Here is an 18,283-nt window from a genome sequence, read left to right as displayed (position 1 = left end):
TCTAAATGTATTTTTAAATTTGATGCTATTTCCGACAGTTGTTGCCTTCATTAAATAAAATTAAAAAAAAATGTAAAAATTATGGCGTTTGACTTTGTTGCAATTTTTTATCTCACCCTGTATAAGGGTTATAAATATTCACAATGTTAAAAAGTGAGCAAGGTCCAGTGGGAGTGGGCCCATAAATTTCATATTCTGATCAGATCTCTTGTTGGTAAAAATGCTAGTACTATACAAGGTTTATAATAATTCAAAAATTTGAACCTTTGTGGAGGAGGTACAAGAAAGGGAGGACCGGTATATTATATCTCTGTAGTAGATTTGATTGTAGTATTAGGTTGTTTCAAGTTGTCTCATGTTTGTTTATTCAAAATATGAATCCGTTGTGGGGAAGGTTCAGAAGGAAGAGTTCGTTTTATCCGTAAGTCATGCCTGATCTTGTCTTGGTAGAAATATTGGGATGTGCGAAATTTGAAGGCAATGGGAGTCTTATTTCATATTTTATAATAGTTATTATTATTGAAAATGTTGAGTCGTTTTGGGGAGGTATTGGAAGGAGTGGGCCGATAAATCCCATCATATTCAAAATTCTGACCTTTGTGGAGGAGGTACCAGAAAGTGTGAGCCGGTATATCCCATTTTCACACCCCATCTTGTAATGGTTGAAATATTGTGATGTGCAAAATTTAAAAAGAATCTAATGCATATTTCACAATTCGTTAGAGTTTTTAGATATTCCAAATTTTGGCCCTTTGTGGGGAAGGTATTCAAAGAAGTGATCCGATATATCCCATCTTCACGTCAGATCTTGTTTTGGTAGAAATATTGGTATGTGTAAAGTTTAAAAATAATCGAATGCTTATTTCGCCTTTTATTAGCGTTTTGGTTATTCCAAATTTTAACCCTTTGTGGGGGAGATACTAGATGGAGTGGTCCGCTATACTCCATTTTTGCACCAGATTTTGTAATGGTTAAATTATTGGTGTGTGTAAAATTTTAAGAGAATCTGCAGTATATTTGGCATTTTATGAGGGTTTTAGATATTTCGAATTTGGACCGTTTGTTTGGGTGGGTTCTCGCACCCGATATATCGGTAATGCAAATGTCACCATTTGCAAAGTTTGAACGAAATGAGATTATCCCTTCTCTTCCTATGCAGTAAATTAATTTCTTTGAAAATTTTGACCTTTTGTGGGAGAGGCACCAGAAGGAGTGGACCGATATTGCCCATCTCCCAGCTCGATTTAAGTTTGACAAAAATATTGCGATATACCAAGTTTGGATCAAATAATCGGATACTCCCTTCAAGAGTTATGGTGCGCACCAGCCAGACAAACAGGCCGACAGACGGATGGACAGACATCGTTAGATCGACTCCAAATATCCTGAAACGGATTTGGTCCAAAGAGACCTAGGCTCTAAGACCGTTACTTCGATGAGGCACTTTTTGGCCGTATCAAATGATATATACCCTCTGTAGCCATATGGCTGAGAGTATAAAAATAAATTTCCTAAATTAAATAATATTTTCAATATCCAACTTTCTCAAAATTAAGTTTATCTAAATTTGTGAAATTAAATAAATTTTCAAAAAAAAAAATAATTTTTTATGACTTACATTTGCAGTTTATGAAATTATTTTTATATCCTCAAATTACACAGGCTATTAAAGTAAATGATGTTGGTGTTGTTTTTGTTTTTATTTTCATAAATTGAAATTTCTCCAAAAAAAAGCACACACACGTATTCCATCTCCAAAAAAAAGGATATTTAGTGGCAATTTTGTGAATAATTTTATGAACACGTTTTGGCAATAAAATGAAATGAAAAACAATGAAAGGTAATTCTTTGCATCTTTGGTTAACAAAAAAAACGAGAAAAAATGCGAAACACTTCAAGGCGAAGAAAAAGTTTAACACAAAAGAGAAAAATATAAGCGTTGGATGGATGGTTGCTTGGCAAGGGCTGGCTGCCTGGCCGCCACACAAGAAAAAAGGATTGTTTTCTTTCGTTACAGGCGAGTTGGGAGTGATTGTAACAAAGCCAACAAAAAAGACCGGCAAAAGTTTGTAACCCAAGTTGGCGTTGTGTGGGAGTTGCCAGCAGGCAGGCAGGCAGTCAAGTCACTCAGCCGCGATGTCTAGATAAGATGAATAATCCGCCAATATTGTGGAATATAAATGAGTTTTAATTGGTAATTCAGCACTTCCTTTATTTCCATTCTTTTTCTTTCTCTCGTTTCTTTTTGTAATTAATTTTTCTTATTTATTTTTTTTTCATATTTTCTTTTTGTATGCATTGTTGTAAATCATTTTTATTTTTTCTTTGGCTCTTAATGATGTTAATATTTTTGTTTTTTTTTTTTTTTCAAATTTTTTTTCGTTTTGAATGCAACAAAATGAAGCGTTAATTTGTAAGCTGTAAACACAACAACGCAACTTTCACGAGTTATTCCAACAACAAAAAAAAAAAAAAACACCTTCTTCTTCTCCTCCTCAGACGACGATCTTCTTCTTCATTCAACAACAAAAAACACTTCTACATTCCAAAAGACCCACCAAAAAAAAGGGGGGAGCTCACTTTTTTTTACACACACTCGGGCGGGCAATTAAGTAAAACGCTTGAAATGCTGATCAGCTTACTTTTCATTTCATAAAGGATGGATATTTTTCTATTTTCGTTTTTTTTTTATTATTTTAAAGCTATGCTTCTTTTACCGACAAGAAATGAAACGTCTCACTTGGCGTAAAAATCACAAACGAACAAAAAAAAATCATCGAAAAAATACAACAAAACCAATTCAAATAGCTAGCAACGTTTGTATGCTTTCTAACCGCAGACCGACGACCGGCTTCAAGTAAAGTTTGAACACAACTGAAAACTCAGCTCTTCTTGGCTGGATTGGCCAAACAACAAAATAACATCAACACACACACACACGCACGCACACGTACAGACAGAGATAGGCCAACAAATACCGTCGTGTTGTTGGTATCTCTGCATTTGAGGTTGATGATGAGTTCCCCCCAATAGAGAGAGAGTGAGAGAATAAAATAAAGAAATTCCAATTGGGTTTTTGTTTTGTCTTCTCCCATTGAATTGGGAGAGATGTTGTGCAAAACCCCCCAAAACCGTAATGAGTGCATGAAAGAAGAAGAAGTAATGCTGCAATCATGCACACACAGCCATTGAAAGGCATCATACTCCAATAGGTAAAACTAATCAAAGAGTGTTGTCAGTGATGCGTTTAAAAAATCGCAAAAATATTTTTTATTTCAAATTGTGACTAAATTTAATAGAAACTCAATAGAAATAGAATGATTATTTATACATTTCGAAATGAGAAACGTTTTTCGAAATAAAATTTAAAATCAAGGCTATTGAAGCAAATTTCCTTGCTTCTTATCGGAAATCGACAACGTAAATATCTATGTAATGTAAAAACTATCACAATAAAAAAATTAAAAAATCATGGTCTAGAATGTAGAAATATCAATGTGATTTTCGTTTCGGAAATCGTAGAGAAAAAAAGAAAAATTATTATTTACTTAATTTACGATCTTTTACTTCAATTTCAACACTCAGACAAAACGGCTGAAGCTGGAATCTTATACATTCGCAGGAGGGTCAGTTTTGGTGTGTAGGCATGTGTTAAGCTATGTTTTTGGAAATTTGTGCTAAAAGGGCACGAAAAGTACTAAAATGTACTAATAATTTAATACAAGAATAGAAAAAAATTGGAATGAGAGTCACTTACGAAAAGTTCTAAATTGATACTAAACTGCTAAAATTATACCATTTGGTATTATGTGAACGGATAGGGCTAAAAACTTGAAATTCGGTATGAGATCCAAAATTGGAAATTAAGTTTTAATATATAAAGGTGGTTTCGGAAATGTGTACTAAATATGCGAACTGTACTAAATGATACTAAATTGGGAACAGTTTGGTTTAGGGTGAACGGGATTTTTTAAAATTTCGTATTGGGGTTTGTGATTTCGAACTTTAAGGTTGCAAAAAATTCAAAAATGGTACTAAACTACTAAAATGGTACAATTTGATATTATGTGAGCGAATAGAGTAAAAGACTTGAAATTTGGTATGAGAACACAGATTAGAAAGTATGGTTTGATAAATGAATGTGGTTTTGGAAATGTTTGGGCGAACGGATGAAGCTGGAATTTTAAAATTTTCTATTGGGGCCCCTTTTTGGTGATAAGTGTTGGTGTGTACAAAATTCTGAAATTTGATATTTACATTACTACTGGCATTTGTGTATGAGATTTTTCGGTGGATTGGAAATCTGTCCTATATGTGTAAGAAAAATACTAAATTGGGAATTGGGTAAAGGAATAGAGCTGGAATCCCGAAAGTGATATTAACGTCCCTGTCTGTGGTAGGTTTGTGATAAAGAGGTGGTTTTCGAAATGTGTACAATAATTGTACGAAAAGTACTTAATAGTACTTGATTTGATATTGGATGAATTGAAAGCTGAAATCCTGAAATTTAACATGGATATCACTGTTGGTGTATGTGATTAAGATATGGAGGTGGTTTTGGAAATGGGTACTATAATTGGTCGAAAATCACTTAGTGGTACTAAATTTGGTATTGGATGAAGGGATCGAGCTGGAATCCTGAAATTTGATATTAAGGACAATGTTGGAATCTGAGATTGAGATATGGAGGTGTTTTTGAAAATGTGTACTACAGTTACGAGAAAAGTACTAACTAGTATTAAATTAGCTACTGGGTGAAAAAATAGAGCTGAAGTCCTCACATTTGATATGAATGTCACTGTTGGTGTCTGTAGATGAGAGTAGAAAGTGGTTTTGAATATTTGTGGCACTGAAATTTATATATTGAAATTTATAATATATTCGGTTGAGAAATTTAGATTGTTTTAAAAATGCGTACTATAATTGTTCGATAAGTACTAAATGCTATTGAATTTGGTATTGGCTGAAGGGATAGAGTTGGAATCCTGAAATTCGATAAAAATGTCACTGGCTAAAGGTTTTGAAAATGCGCGCTGTAAACGTAAGAATAGTGCAAAATGACACAAAATGTGTCATTAGGTGTTGGGTGTTGGGATAGCGACGGAATTTTGAAATTTGGTATCGGTTTCTAGGGTTTACATATGGAGATGTTGAAATAATTTTGGACAGAAAATTGGATGTGGGTGCATTGTGTAATGGTTTACTAATATCGGTACACTTCAACATGATAGGTTTTGAATACTTTTTGGTGTAAAAGGTAGGTATTTTCCCATTATTCTTTCGGAAAAAAGGAAAAACTTGAATAATATATAAAAACTGGATAGTCTGAACGTTTAGTACGATGTATGAAGTATTAATTACAAAAATTTATCAAACCGAACAAATAAAATATGAATGTGTACTTTTCGCATCTACAAAAAATCATTTTCGCGAAAACTTCATTTAAATTTGTCGATTAAAGTTTGAGTTCCCAAAATAATGTGCCATATAAGTCATCGTTTTATGTAATTAAGTGCTTCTAGATACAAAAGTTGATAGAAAGATAAAGTAAGATTCGAAAAAAATGGGGAAAACGCTACTTCTAAATTATGTCACTCTGGACTAGAATTTTTCAAATAAACTTTTTTTTTCAAAATTAATTTTGTCTAACCTTTGTCATTTTACGTCTTTGACTGATATTCACAAAAGTATTATTTTTTCAAAGAAATCATTTTTATTTTAATTTCCTAAATCTTAAAAAAACGCCATGTTAGCATTACTCCAATCAACATTAAAAAAGAGAGGCTTAAAAAGAGTATTCTCTTTCAATTAATTTTCAAGAAATACCAGAAACACACAACTACAACAAACAACCGAGAGGGCTCCAATTAAAAACAAAAGAAATGAGCAATAACCCTCTTTATATTCAAGAGGAGAAACTCACTCACTGCCTTTTCTCCAACACAATGAATTTTAGTTTTTCAGAGAGCAAAAAGAGTTATTTTATCAGCTGTTTATTTTATGTTAATGCTGTACGGATATTCTTGTTCAGAAATTATGTGGCCATCATCATTTCTGGTCGTTTGTTTATTGTTCGTAATTGGTATGACAGGGGGTTCTTTTGTTGTGCTGCCACGAGATCTCCCTTTCTCTCTCTCTCTCTCTCTCGCCAGAACAATCAAGTGTCCGGATTCAGATGAGAAGTGGAGAAAAACATAGTAAACTCCAGAGAGGAGAACAAGAATAGTCATAAAGAATTTGTGTTTTGTTTTAAAATGCAATGCAAATGCCAATGGTCTGCTGGTTCGTTGGTTGGTTGGATGAATGAAGGGGCCGAGACAAGGCAGACAAACGAATGCATGGATGGATGGATGGTTGGATGATTGTCTTTGGCGTTGCATTGTGTGGCTCTTCGTTGCAATACAAAGGCTATGTTGACGGCATGACATTCTTATGCAAAGAGAGAGTTCTTTCAGATACCTCAATGAATATCAAAAAGATACGAACCCAAAAGAGATAAAACCTAAAATACAGTGCTTCGGAGTACAAGAAAAGAAAAGACATTTATTGGAATTTGTTAAGGAAAATTTATGGAAATTGAGTACGAAGTTTAAGTCTCTTCGTCGACAGATATGAAATTATAGGTGTATATACACAGTAAATACCAAACCCAGGATGTTCTTCAAAGGCGTTTTTAAATAAAAATTAAAAGATTTTTTGGGCAGGAATAACGTCAGACTCCCAAGTTTTGGCACGAAAATAAATAATAATAAATAAAGGGGGAAAGACGGTTGCAATGCACAAGATGGACTATGATATGAAAATGAAAACCATTTTAAATGATATTTGCACCTACAAAAGGTTAAAGCGGGACCCAACTACGACATTGCAGAATAAAAACAACAAATTAATAGATAAATTATATAAAATGGGAGTAATTGATATGATGGAGAAAAATAAATTGACAATCAATACTGCAAATGCGCCAAGAATCTACGGGCTTCCAAAAATACATAAAGAAAGCACACCTCTAAGACCAATATGTTCTTCAATAAATTCACCAGCTCACGGACTTTCCAAGTATATTGTAAATATTTTAAAACACTTGACAGGGGATTCACCATATAACATTAAGGACGCAATTGATTTTAAAACAAAGATAATGAATTTGGAGATTGAAGAAGACGAGGTATTAATATCATTTGATGTAGTTTCGTTGTTTCCCAGCATACCGATTAACCTAGCTTTAAGAACAATAGATGAAAAGTGGAACATGTTACAAAAATACACGAAAATACCTAAAGAAGTTTTTAAAGAAATACTGACCTTTTGTATAAAGGACTGTAGATATTTCATATACTCGGACAAGGTGTACGAACAACGAAAAGGACTTCCTATGGGATCACCAGCGTCACCGATCATTGCTGACATCGTAATGGAGGAATTATTGGACGCTTCTTTAGAAAAACTGATGACAAAGCCGAGAGCAGTAACTAAATACGTAGACGACATTTTTTGTATAATGAAGAAATCGGATATCAACACCACATTAAATATCCTAAATACATTCAACCCGAGCATACAATTTACACACGAACTGGAGAAAAATGACAGACTACCCTATTTGGACTCAATAATAATCAGAAGAGGAAGAAAACTTATATTAGATTGGTACCAAAAACCAACGGCGTCAGGACGATTGATTAACTTTTATTCTAAACACCCCCGACGAATAAAAATAAACACAGCGACTAATTTTATCAAAAGGATTTTCAATATAAGTGACGAACAATTCCACTCAGAGAACGAAAGAAAAATACGCCACATATTAAGCCAAAATGATTTTCCAAAAAGCACCATTGACGACCTAATTATACACGCAAAAACGGACCAAATAAAGGAGGCAAGACAAGAAAAGATATATAAAGCTGTTACTTACATCCCGGGATTCTCAGAAAGACTTGGTAAATCAAACATCTACAATAAGGACCACTATCAATTAGCGTTTAAATCTCGTAATAATGTCGACAGTCTGTTTAGTAAAACAAAATCTAAAATTAAGAATGAGGACAAGTGCAATGTAGTTTATAGGATAACATGTAATGGGGATGACGCTGACGTATGCCAAAAGTCATATGTCGGCACGACAAAGACGAAATTAAAAACTAGACTTTCCGGACATAAATCGGATCAAAAAAGTGACAAGCCTCTCGAACAGAAGACTGCTTTAGCTGCCCATTGCACATTGACAGGACATAAACCCGACCTTAAAACCGTCGACATATTAGCACAAGAAAATAATTACAAAAGACGATTTACATTGGAAATGTTACATATTATAAGTTTACCAAATGACAAACGAATTAATTATAAAACCGATACAGACCATTGTGCTCACATTTACAGAAGCCTAGTTCATAAACACCGATGAAAGAAAACTTAGTTTGATAGTGACATTTAAACTCAATAGACGAGCTTTTTACTTTAAAAATGTATGTTATTTATTGTGTTATATATTGTTAAAATCAGTTTGTAATTTGTGTTTTTTGTAAAACAGATCCCTGAAGATGATTTCCGGAGGAAATCGAAATATTGGATGAATAAAAAAGGAAAAATTCAAAAATAAAAACATAGTTTTTTAATGACCTTAAGCCAAGCAATTAACCAAATAAGTAAAATAAGTATAACAGGTCAACAATATACAACAACAACAATAATAATATTCTTTAAAAATTAATTCAGGATTTTTCCCAGAAAAAAACACAACTTTTGCCGATAAGACCTTACAAAAAATTAAATCTAAAATTTTTAGAAATAGTATAAAATTCGCAGTTCAGATTTCTTCCTCAACATGTTAGACCTTTGTGTGGGAATGTCCAAATGGATTAAATCTATTCATCCCAGTATCGAACTTTATATAATTTTAGTAGAAATATAAGGATTTGCGGAGTTTGAGAAATTCATGGATAGATTTTAGGTTTTGCGATTTTTTTTTCATTTTTAATTAATTTGTTCCGTTTCCGAACACCGTGCGTCGCGTGCCCTATTAAGTAAATGCAACGCCAGCCATCTATGCAACAGCATAAATCTAAAGCAACAACTGACATTCTTTCCAAGCCATTACTTATTTTCCTAACCCCCCCCCTCCACACATACTTGATGAATAGAATAAAAACCAATAAAAAAATCGGAAAAGAGTGCCTGCCTATCGTTTCGGAATCTAGTTTCAACACACAAAATAATAACCGGCATTTGAAAAACAGAAGAGTTGAGAGATGTCTCACAAAAAATTTATGAATTCATGTCTTTTTGTTTTTCTCTACTTTTTCGAAGCAAACTGTAAAGAAGTTTTTCAGTAAGCCAACAAGTTTTTCCGTTGTTGTTGATGTTGTTGTTTTTAGATTTAGACAACTGTTCTCCTCACCTAGAAAAAAGGTGGCTATGTTACTGTTCTTGCTAGGAAACAAAATCATTTTCATTTAAATGTTAATCTGTGGCGGCTGGAAAGACTTAGAACTTAACCGCCAGCCGGTCAAAAACATGTTTGTGGTTCAGTTTTGCTGTGTCTTCTGATTTTTTGTTTTGTAATGAGCAGCAACATTGTTGCTTTTACATCAGAATTTGTGTTTAGTGACAATTTAAGTTTTTGTAAAATGTCCTGGTTTTCTTTAAGAGGATCTCATGAAAAATAACGTCTGGTTTACTCTCTAGTCTTCTATGACAAAGAGAACCTCTGTTCTTCTATTAGAAGAAGACCCACTAATCTTTAATGAGAACAATTCATACCGCAATTCACACTTCTATGAGATGACCATCTGGTCTCCTAGGAGAAGGCTTTCTAGTCTTCTATGGCGAAGACCTTCCGGTCTTCTATGACAAAGACTTTTCGGTCTTCTATGGCAAAGACCTTCCGGTCTTCTATGGCAGACCTTCCGGTCTTCTATGGCGAAGAAGACCTTCAGCGTCTTCTATGGCGAAGAAGAACTTCAGCGTCTTCTATGGCGAAGAAGACCTTCAGCGTCTTCTATGGCGAAGAAGACCTTCAGCGTCTTCTATGGCGAAGAAGACCTTCAGCGTCTTCTATGGCGAAGAAGACCTTCAGCGTCTTCTATGGCGAATAAGACCTTCAGCGTCTTCTATGGCGAAGAAGACCTTCTGGTCTTCTATGAGAAGAAGACCTTCTGGTCTTCTATGAGGAGAAGACCTTCTGGTCTTCTATGAGAAGAAGACCTTCTGGTCTTCTATGAGAAGAAGACCTTCTGGTCTTCTATGAGAAGAAGACCTTCTGGTCTTCTATGAAAAAAACCTTCTGGTCTTCTATGAGAATACCTTCAGCTCTTCTAGCTGAAGGTAGCTCTTCTATGAGAAGACCTTCCGGTCTTCTATGGCGAAGAAGACCTTTAGGTCTTCTATGAGAAGAAGGCCTTTAGGTCTTCTATGAGAAGACCTTCAGACTCTCTGGCCTCCTACGAAAACACCTTTTAGTCTTCTATAAGAAGACCTTCTTGTACTCCCAGAGACGTTTATTTCTAGAGAACTCTGAAAGATCTTCCATTCACAGATGGAATATTCCATATTAAGTTTATGTAAAATCTTCTTCCCCTTCATTTATTTACTTAAAGCTCTTTGCCGTTTTTTTTTTTTTTTTTTGTTTCATTTCTGTATCTCCCACTTCCATAAAATGCCATTATGCCATTCCAAGTAAATGCCAGGCCATTTAAGTAATTACATATTTTTCTGTTTCGTTCTCGTCTACGCCTGTATGGATGTTCGTCTGTCTGTCTGTCTGGCTGGTCAAGTAAGGTTCCTGTTCTAATTTCAGGTTTAGGTTTCCCTTCTATATTAGGCTGATTAAAAAACAGAACATGAAATCAGCTTAGCCCTTTCGACTACAGACCCATTGACCAAATAAGTAGCAACAACAGAAAACGAAAAACAAAAATAAATAAAAGAAATGGAAATAGAGGAAGCACGAAAAAAAACAACATGAAGTGGACAAGAAGATGGCCCGTCCATGTAATGGCCAAGAAAGTGACCTCCTGCAAAAACCAAATGTACAAAACAAGTCAAATCGAGTCTAATTAAACATTAAAGAAGCCATAGAACCAGCAAAGTTGTAGTAATGGCTGTGGATGAGTAGTGGTTGGCTGGCTGGCTAGGTTGGTTGGCTGTCTGCCTAGGCTCTGCATGTCATTGTTTTTCCTTGATTTGTGTTGAATTTTTTTTCAGTTTCTTTTATGGCTAAATTTGTTAAAGCCTAATGTTGTGCTGTTTGTTGCTGGTGTTGAACATGACGGAAAATAAACGCCAACAATCAATCATGAGATTTGAAATCGAAAACACACCAACTTGGCTAGGTACAGGGTGGGATGAAAAAAAAAACTGCAACCAAAACTGCTAAGCCACTCGTCCGACAGCTGTTAAACTTATTCCAGTGACAGCTCTGTATATTGTTTAGAAGCGTACAAAAGCATTTTCGGAAGAATTTTCCAGAGAGAAAGTTATTCGTGACGAAATTCAAGCGGGATAGTGTGATTTCCTTATATTTGGCTGGAAACCTGCAAGTGGCTATCGTTAGAGCACTCCAGAATTTAAATGTGAATAAATCTTTTGTGTCTCGTACCATTGCTCGTTACCGTGATACTGGTAGCGTAACCCGACGTCAAGGAAGTGGACGGAAGAAAACAGCAACATTAACAGAAATGGTTCGAAACGTAAAAAAAGACTTGATTTAAGCCCGCGCCGCAGTGGCCGAAAAATGGCTGGTGAGCTGAACATATAGCAATATTCCATTCGGCAAATTCCATTCGAAAACTGAGCTCGGGGTAAAGCCATTGAAATTCCAAAAAGTGCAAGAGCTTAAGAAAATGGACCCAAAAGAGCTAAAGAGTTGCTTCGCTTGGCCGAAAGTGGTGAGCTGCGGAATTTGTTTTTTTTCCGATGAGAAAATATTCATTGTCCAGCAGTTTGTTCGATGTCCTGCAAACAAAATGATCGTGTTTACTTACCAAAGAGGTCAGCTGAAAATGTGCACCTTCGGTTGGCCACCAGAACTCAAGCGCTGGCCATGGTGATGGTGTGGTATGGCCGCCATAACAGCCGATGGTGGTCCTCCGCTCGTATTAATCGACCATGGCATCAGAATAAATGCCGAATATTATCGCAAAAATATTCTGGAGGGTGTATTAAAGCCTTGGGCACGCAAATATTTCGGCTGCAGATCTTGGACATTCCAACAGGACTCAGCACACGCCACCCAAGAATAGTTACAAAATGAGGTTCCTCGCTACATTTCCAGCGCACAATGGCCATTAAAATCTCCGGATAGCAATCCACCAAACCGTTGGACTATTGTCTCAGGAGTATTTTGGAAAGCAAGGTTCCAACAGAAGTCAGTACCATCGCACTCAGCACGCGCCACCCAAGAATGGTTACAAAATGAGGTTTCTCGCTTCATTTCCAGCGTACAATGGTCATCAAACCACCAAAATCTCCGGATACCAATCCGTTGGACTGGTCTGGGTCTGAAGTATTTTGGAAAGCAAAGTTGGCACTAAAAAATACCAAAGTATCGATCACCTCAAGCAAGAGCTTCGTCGGGAATTGGCCAAAAATACCGCAGAGCAACATTCAGGCAGCAAGTGACAATTTCATTGGCCTTTTGAAGGCCATAATTCGTGCCAAAGGTGACCAATTCGAACAAATCTAAACTCATTCTAAAATTTGATGCTATTTCCGATATTCAATAAAGATTAAAAAAAAGTAAAAATTATGGCGTTTGACTTTGTTGCAGTTTGTGGGAGTCTTTTGGAAAGCAAGATTGTCACTAAAAAATACCAAAGTATCGATCACCTCAAGCAAGAGCTTCGTCGGGAATGGGCCAAAATACTGCAGAGCAACATTTGGGCAGCATGTGACGGTTTCATTGGCTGTTTGAAGGCCTTAATTCTTGCCAAAGGTGACCAATTCGAAAAAATCTAAATTTTTTCTTAAATTTGACGCTATTTCCTCCTACATTTTTTGCTTTCATTCAATGAAATTTAAAAAAAAAATGTAAAAATTATGCCATTTGACTTTGTTGCAGTTTTTTTTATCTCACCCTATATTTGTGGGCATGTGTTTTTTTTTTTTTTTTTTTGATCGGCAATACCATTTACACCTCCACTACCAGCAGCAGCAACAACAGCAATAATTACTGGCTTAAGCTGTCGATACCAAACGCCAACACTTTACGTTTTGCCAACAACTAATGCCCATCCAATATCTCAAAGCCATCATCAATTGAAGTGGCAAAGCCTCTTCTGCTTCTCTTTCCCCATCTTCGGCTCCTGCCCGGCCGAGCCATTGGAGCCCAGCAAATCATGGCAAATACCAGAAATTATTATTGGGGGTTAATAACATTTTCTAATATAATTTTGTTTAAATATGTTATTGTCATTGTAGTTGTTGCTGTTGTGACTGCTGGTGCTGCTGGTAGATGATCGACTTGTTGTTGTTTTTTAATAAAAGAAACTGTTTAACAATTTTTTTAACAAATTCAATTCAATGATCATTAACATGATTTCGATACATACACAAACAACCTCCCCTCCCCCTCCCAAAACATTATCACCTAATGGATATGAATGAATGTTTGGTTGGGGGATGGCAGGGAGATTTGTTACTCCCCTGAGATGCGTTAAACGGCAGTTGGTTGTTGCTTGTTGTTTTTGTTGTAAATTCAACACACAATTTAAAGTGAAATAAATATCTAATTTGTTGTAGTTGTTGTTGTCATATGTTGTTGAGATGCTTTCTTAATTTCCATTATTTGTTGATGGCGATGTTTACACACTTCGTTTAATTGTAACGAATATGTCAATTATGTTGTTGTTGTTTTTTGTTTGTTTTTGTATAATTTCTTATTTTAGCCCAGTGAAGATACAACAACAATAATAACAAAAAAATATGAAATACATAGTTTACATGGCACAGTGGTCTTGTGGGACAAACACTGACGAAGATTGGCGAAGACCTTTAGCTCTTCTGTGGCGAAGACCTTTAGCTCTTCTATGGCGAAGAAGACCATCAGCTCTTCTATGAAGAAGAAGATCTTCTGTTCTTCTATGAGAAGACCAAGTCTTCTCACAGAAGACTTTCTGGTGTTCTTTGAGAAGACCTCCTGGAGTTCCATGATAAAACCTTCTGGTCTTCCATGAGAAGACCCTCTGACCTTCTATGAGAAGACCTTCTTGTTCTCCCAGAGACGTTTATTTCTAGAGAACTCTGAAAGATCTTCCATTTACAGTTGGAAGATTTCTAGTTACGTTTATGTAGAATCTTCTTCCCCTTAAAGCTCTTTGCCGTTTTTTTTTATTTCTGTATCTCCCATTTTCATAAAATGCCATTATGCGATTCCAGTGAAGATACAACAACAATAATAACAAAAAAAATATGAAATACATAGTTTACATGGCACAGTGGTCTTGGGAAAAATACTAACAAGGATTTTCTGGAACATTTAAGAGACCAGAGAAAGAAGTGGATCAATTCTAAGAGTCAGAAACATCTTCCTCTAACCCTCACAGAAGTCAAACCAAAGGAATATGTTCTGTGAGATGTGATCAATTAAAGACCCTACATTGTTCCTTAATAGATCCTTTCGCTATGTATCCTAGGGACCTCAATTGAACACCGGGTATTTTTGACCCTGAGCTATATGGCTAGAGAGGAAATACAGGGTGAGATAAAAAAACTGCAACAAAGTCAAACGCCATAATTTTTATATGTTTTTTTAATTTGATCGATTGAAAGCAAAAAATGTCGGCAATATCGTCAAATTTTAGAATAAGTTTAGATTTGTTGGAATTGGTCAACTTTGGCGCGAATTATAGCCTTCAAACAGACAATGAAACCATCACACGCTGTCCGAATGTTGTTCTGCGGTATTTTGGTCCATTCCCGGCGAAGCTCTTGCTTTAGGTGATCGACACTTTTTTTTTATTTTTTAGTGACAAGCTTGCTTTCCAAAAAACTCCAGACACAATAGTCCAACGGATTGGTATCCGGAGATTTTGGTGGCCCTTGAACGCTGGAAATGAGGCGAGGAACCTAGTTTTGTAACCATTCTTGGGTGGCATGTGATGAGTGCGATGGGGCTGGTGCTGAGTCCTGTTGGAATATCCAAGGTCTGCGGCCAAAATCTTTGCGTGCCCAAGACTTTCTTCCACAATATACAACTGCCAAATTTTCTTTTTCGAAATTCTCAAATTTAGAGAGAATTTTTCAAAATTCTTTTTGACATACCCCAAAAATTTTTCAAGAGCCATACAGTTTAAGATCTGGACATGAAATCAAAAACACTTATTTTTGGTCGCACTGTGCCGCAATTCCCTCTGTGTTTGTGAGTGTGTGTGTGTGTGCGGGCATTGTGTCATTACATGCTTGGTTTTCTAATTAAGTTATCGTTTTCATTTATTCACTATCTAATACTCTCTCTCCCTTTCTCTCTCTCTCTCACCCCTTCTTTCATTAATTGTCTTATACGTTGGAACTACAAGCCGAGAGACTTTTAATTACCCACTACCACCGATGATGACAAGATGCCATTCCACCATGAAAAGAAAAGAGACACTTTTCTTTTATCTATTGATCTTCATGAGAGGAAAATCATTGTGGGCAGACAATTTTGGTATTGCCAATGCACAATGAGCGGAAACAATTTACAAATACAGAAAAACAAAAAAAAAACAGAAGGCCTCCTCGAAGAAGACAAGAAGGTCTTTTCATAGAGGGCGAGAAGGCATTCTCAAAGAAAGCGAGAAGTCATTCTCGCAGAAGACCTGAAGGTGTTTTCGTAGAAGACAAGGTGCTTTCGTAGAAGACAAGAAGGACTTCTCGTAGAAGACAAGAAGGTCTTCTCGTAGAAGAGAAGAAGGACTTCTGATAGAGGAGCCGTAGAGAAGAACTGAAACATTTCTCAAAAAATATCACAAACTCTTCACTTGAAGGAGCAGAAGGTCTTCTTATATGAGAATAGAAGATATTTCATTAAAGACGAGAAGATAGGTCGTGTCATGAAAGATGAGAAATATAGAAGAACAAAAGGTCTTTTTTTTAAACAGTAGGTCTTCCCACAGAAGAAAAGAAGATCTTATCAGAGAAGAGCAGAAGGTTTTCTCCGAGAAGAGCTGAAGGTTTTCTCCAAGAAGAGCTGAAGATATTTTCCGAGAAGAGCAGAAGGTCTTCTCATAGAATAGACGAAAGTCTTCTCAGAGAAAAGCCGAAGGTTTTCTCAGGTCTGAAGATCTGCTCGGAGGAAGGTTTTCTAGGAAAAGAGCTGAAGATCTGCTCGGAGAAGAGCTGAAGGTCTTCTCGGAGAAGAGCTGAACGTTTTCTTGGAAAAGAAGTCTTCTCGGAGATGAAATAAAGGTCTTCTCGAAGAAGAAGATCGAAGAGCAGAAGGTCTTCTCTATAGAAGAGCCGAAGGTCTTCTCTATAGAAGAGCCGAAGGTCTTCTCGTATAAGAGCAGGTGGTCTTCTTGGAGGAGAGCAGAAGTTCTTCTCGGGGAAGAGCAGAAGGTCTTCTCGGAGAAGAGCCAATGATGTTCTCAGAGAAGAGTAGAAGGTGTTATCGGAGAAGAGCTAATGATGTTCTCAGTAAAGAGTAGAAGGTGTTCTCACAGAAGAACAAATACTCGTTCTGATAAAAGAGCAGTAGAAGAACAGAAACTCGTTCTCATAGAATAACAGTCACTCTTCTCATAGAAGGTATTTTCGTAGAACAGCGGAACGCCTTCTCTTAAAAGAGCAGAAGGTCTTTCGTTTCATGAAAGACGAGAAGGTCTTAAAAGAAGAAATTACTTGGGAAGAGCGTAAGTTCTTCTCTAGATATGAGCCATTTTGAAAGGTTTATCCAGGATGGGAATAAACAGAACAGCATTTTCGCAGTCCTAAGTCTTTTCTAGACTTCTATATATTCTGTGAATGAAGAACGTTCAAAATGTTTTTTAGATGTCTTTTCTTTTCTGTCTAAAAGTCGTCGCTTTATATATGTAGCCCTGGAGATCTTTTTAGAATAGGAGGCCTTCTAGAAGTGTTCTCCAAACCGAAATAATCGCTTAGACGTCTCCTGAAAGTAAATATATTCTAGAGGAACGTATGTGTTCTTCCTATAAAAGAAGATCTACACAAGGCCTTTTTAAGATCTTTCCAATTAAACTTTAATTTCCCCTCTGTTACCCCTTTTGTCCCACTGTGCATACCACCCCGATGCCAAGTCATAGCAATATGAAATTATTTTTGTTCATTACGTTCCTATATTTCTTTTTTTTTTCGAAAATAGTTTTTACTTTTGTTTTCTATATCTGAGGAGTTTTATTAATTGTCTCGCATAGAAAGTGACAGTGGATTGTGGAATGAGGGCAGGGCAGACAACCCAGAGGCCATTATAGAGGCGACACTGCCGTTGGCGTCGTCTTCTGTAAACCAAGAAAATAATTTTTGTGGTTAACTCTTTCATTACTCCTTCCCCCTGTATGCGGCATGGAGGTGATTCACTCACTCGCAGCGTTCCATTTTATCCAAACCTATTTCTGTTTTCTTGTCTTTATCCGACGGCAGGGCAGTTATCTTCTATGAAATGCTTAAAAGTTATGTCAACCATCGACATGAGGAGAAAAAAAAATTATGGTTGGCTGTACAGCTGGTGGGAAGGAGCTGGGTAGGGAGGGAGGATACAGATCGTTGTCTCTTTGCCCGTGTGACAGTTGCCGTGGAGTCACATCTAAGGATGAAAGTTATGTGAATTCCACATGTGTGGTGTGGCATGGCTGTCTTTGGATAATTTTCTTCATTTCTCTCCATTTCGCTAAGAAGCCCAAGTCGTTGAGGAGGGTGTGTCTCTGTTATTTGATTGAAAAACGAAAAAATGAAAATGAAATCTCCGAATGGGTAATGGAAATGAAAAGATGGAAAAGATGTAACTACTCCACTTCAAGGCAGTTACGAAGCGAAGATAACCGGCCAAAGTTATTACCATAAGTGTTGCATGGAAATGAAAATTGAAAGTTGTTGAGGATGAGGATGCGGATAAGGAAAGAAGTCACGGTCTGTTCCTATGTCAATTTTTTGAGGTTGTCTTAGATATTTTAATTGCTTCGAATGCTTGAAATATTTGGAGGAAAAGTTAGGGTTATTGACACATGTGGGAGATAAGAAATAATCTTTCTATTTTCAATTATTTTAAAGGGAAATCTATTGAGATTATACGAACCGAGTCCATTAACATTGATGGGAAAATTATGTACCTGGAAGGGAGAAAGAA

At 36.3% G+C, this 18,283-nt stretch overlaps 1 protein-coding gene across 3 annotated transcripts in view; it reads right to left on the bottom strand.

Annotated features, from left to right (window-relative positions):
• Window positions 1-18,283, bottom strand: part of LOC101900440 (serine/threonine-protein kinase N) — a 201,322-nt gene that overhangs the window by 146,236 nt on the left and 36,803 nt on the right. The window contains exon 1 of one of the 3 annotated variants that reach the window (XM_059130986.1): window positions 2,643-2,928. The exons of the other annotated variants lie outside the window; for them this stretch is intronic. The gene's annotated coding sequence lies outside the window, so the exon portion shown is untranslated. Of the gene's footprint in view, window positions 1-2,642; window positions 2,929-18,283 lie in introns of those variants that run through there. 3 annotated transcript variants of the gene reach the window in all.

The sequence above is a fragment of the Musca domestica genome, unplaced genomic scaffold (genome assembly GCF_030504385.1).
Source record: "Musca domestica strain aabys unplaced genomic scaffold, Musca_domestica.polishedcontigs.V.1.1 8, whole genome shotgun sequence".
NCBI classification, from domain to species: Eukaryota; Metazoa; Arthropoda; class Insecta; order Diptera; family Muscidae; genus Musca; species Musca domestica.
The sequence above is the reverse complement of the archived record's forward strand: the minus strand, read 5'-3'. Positions and strand labels throughout refer to the sequence as shown.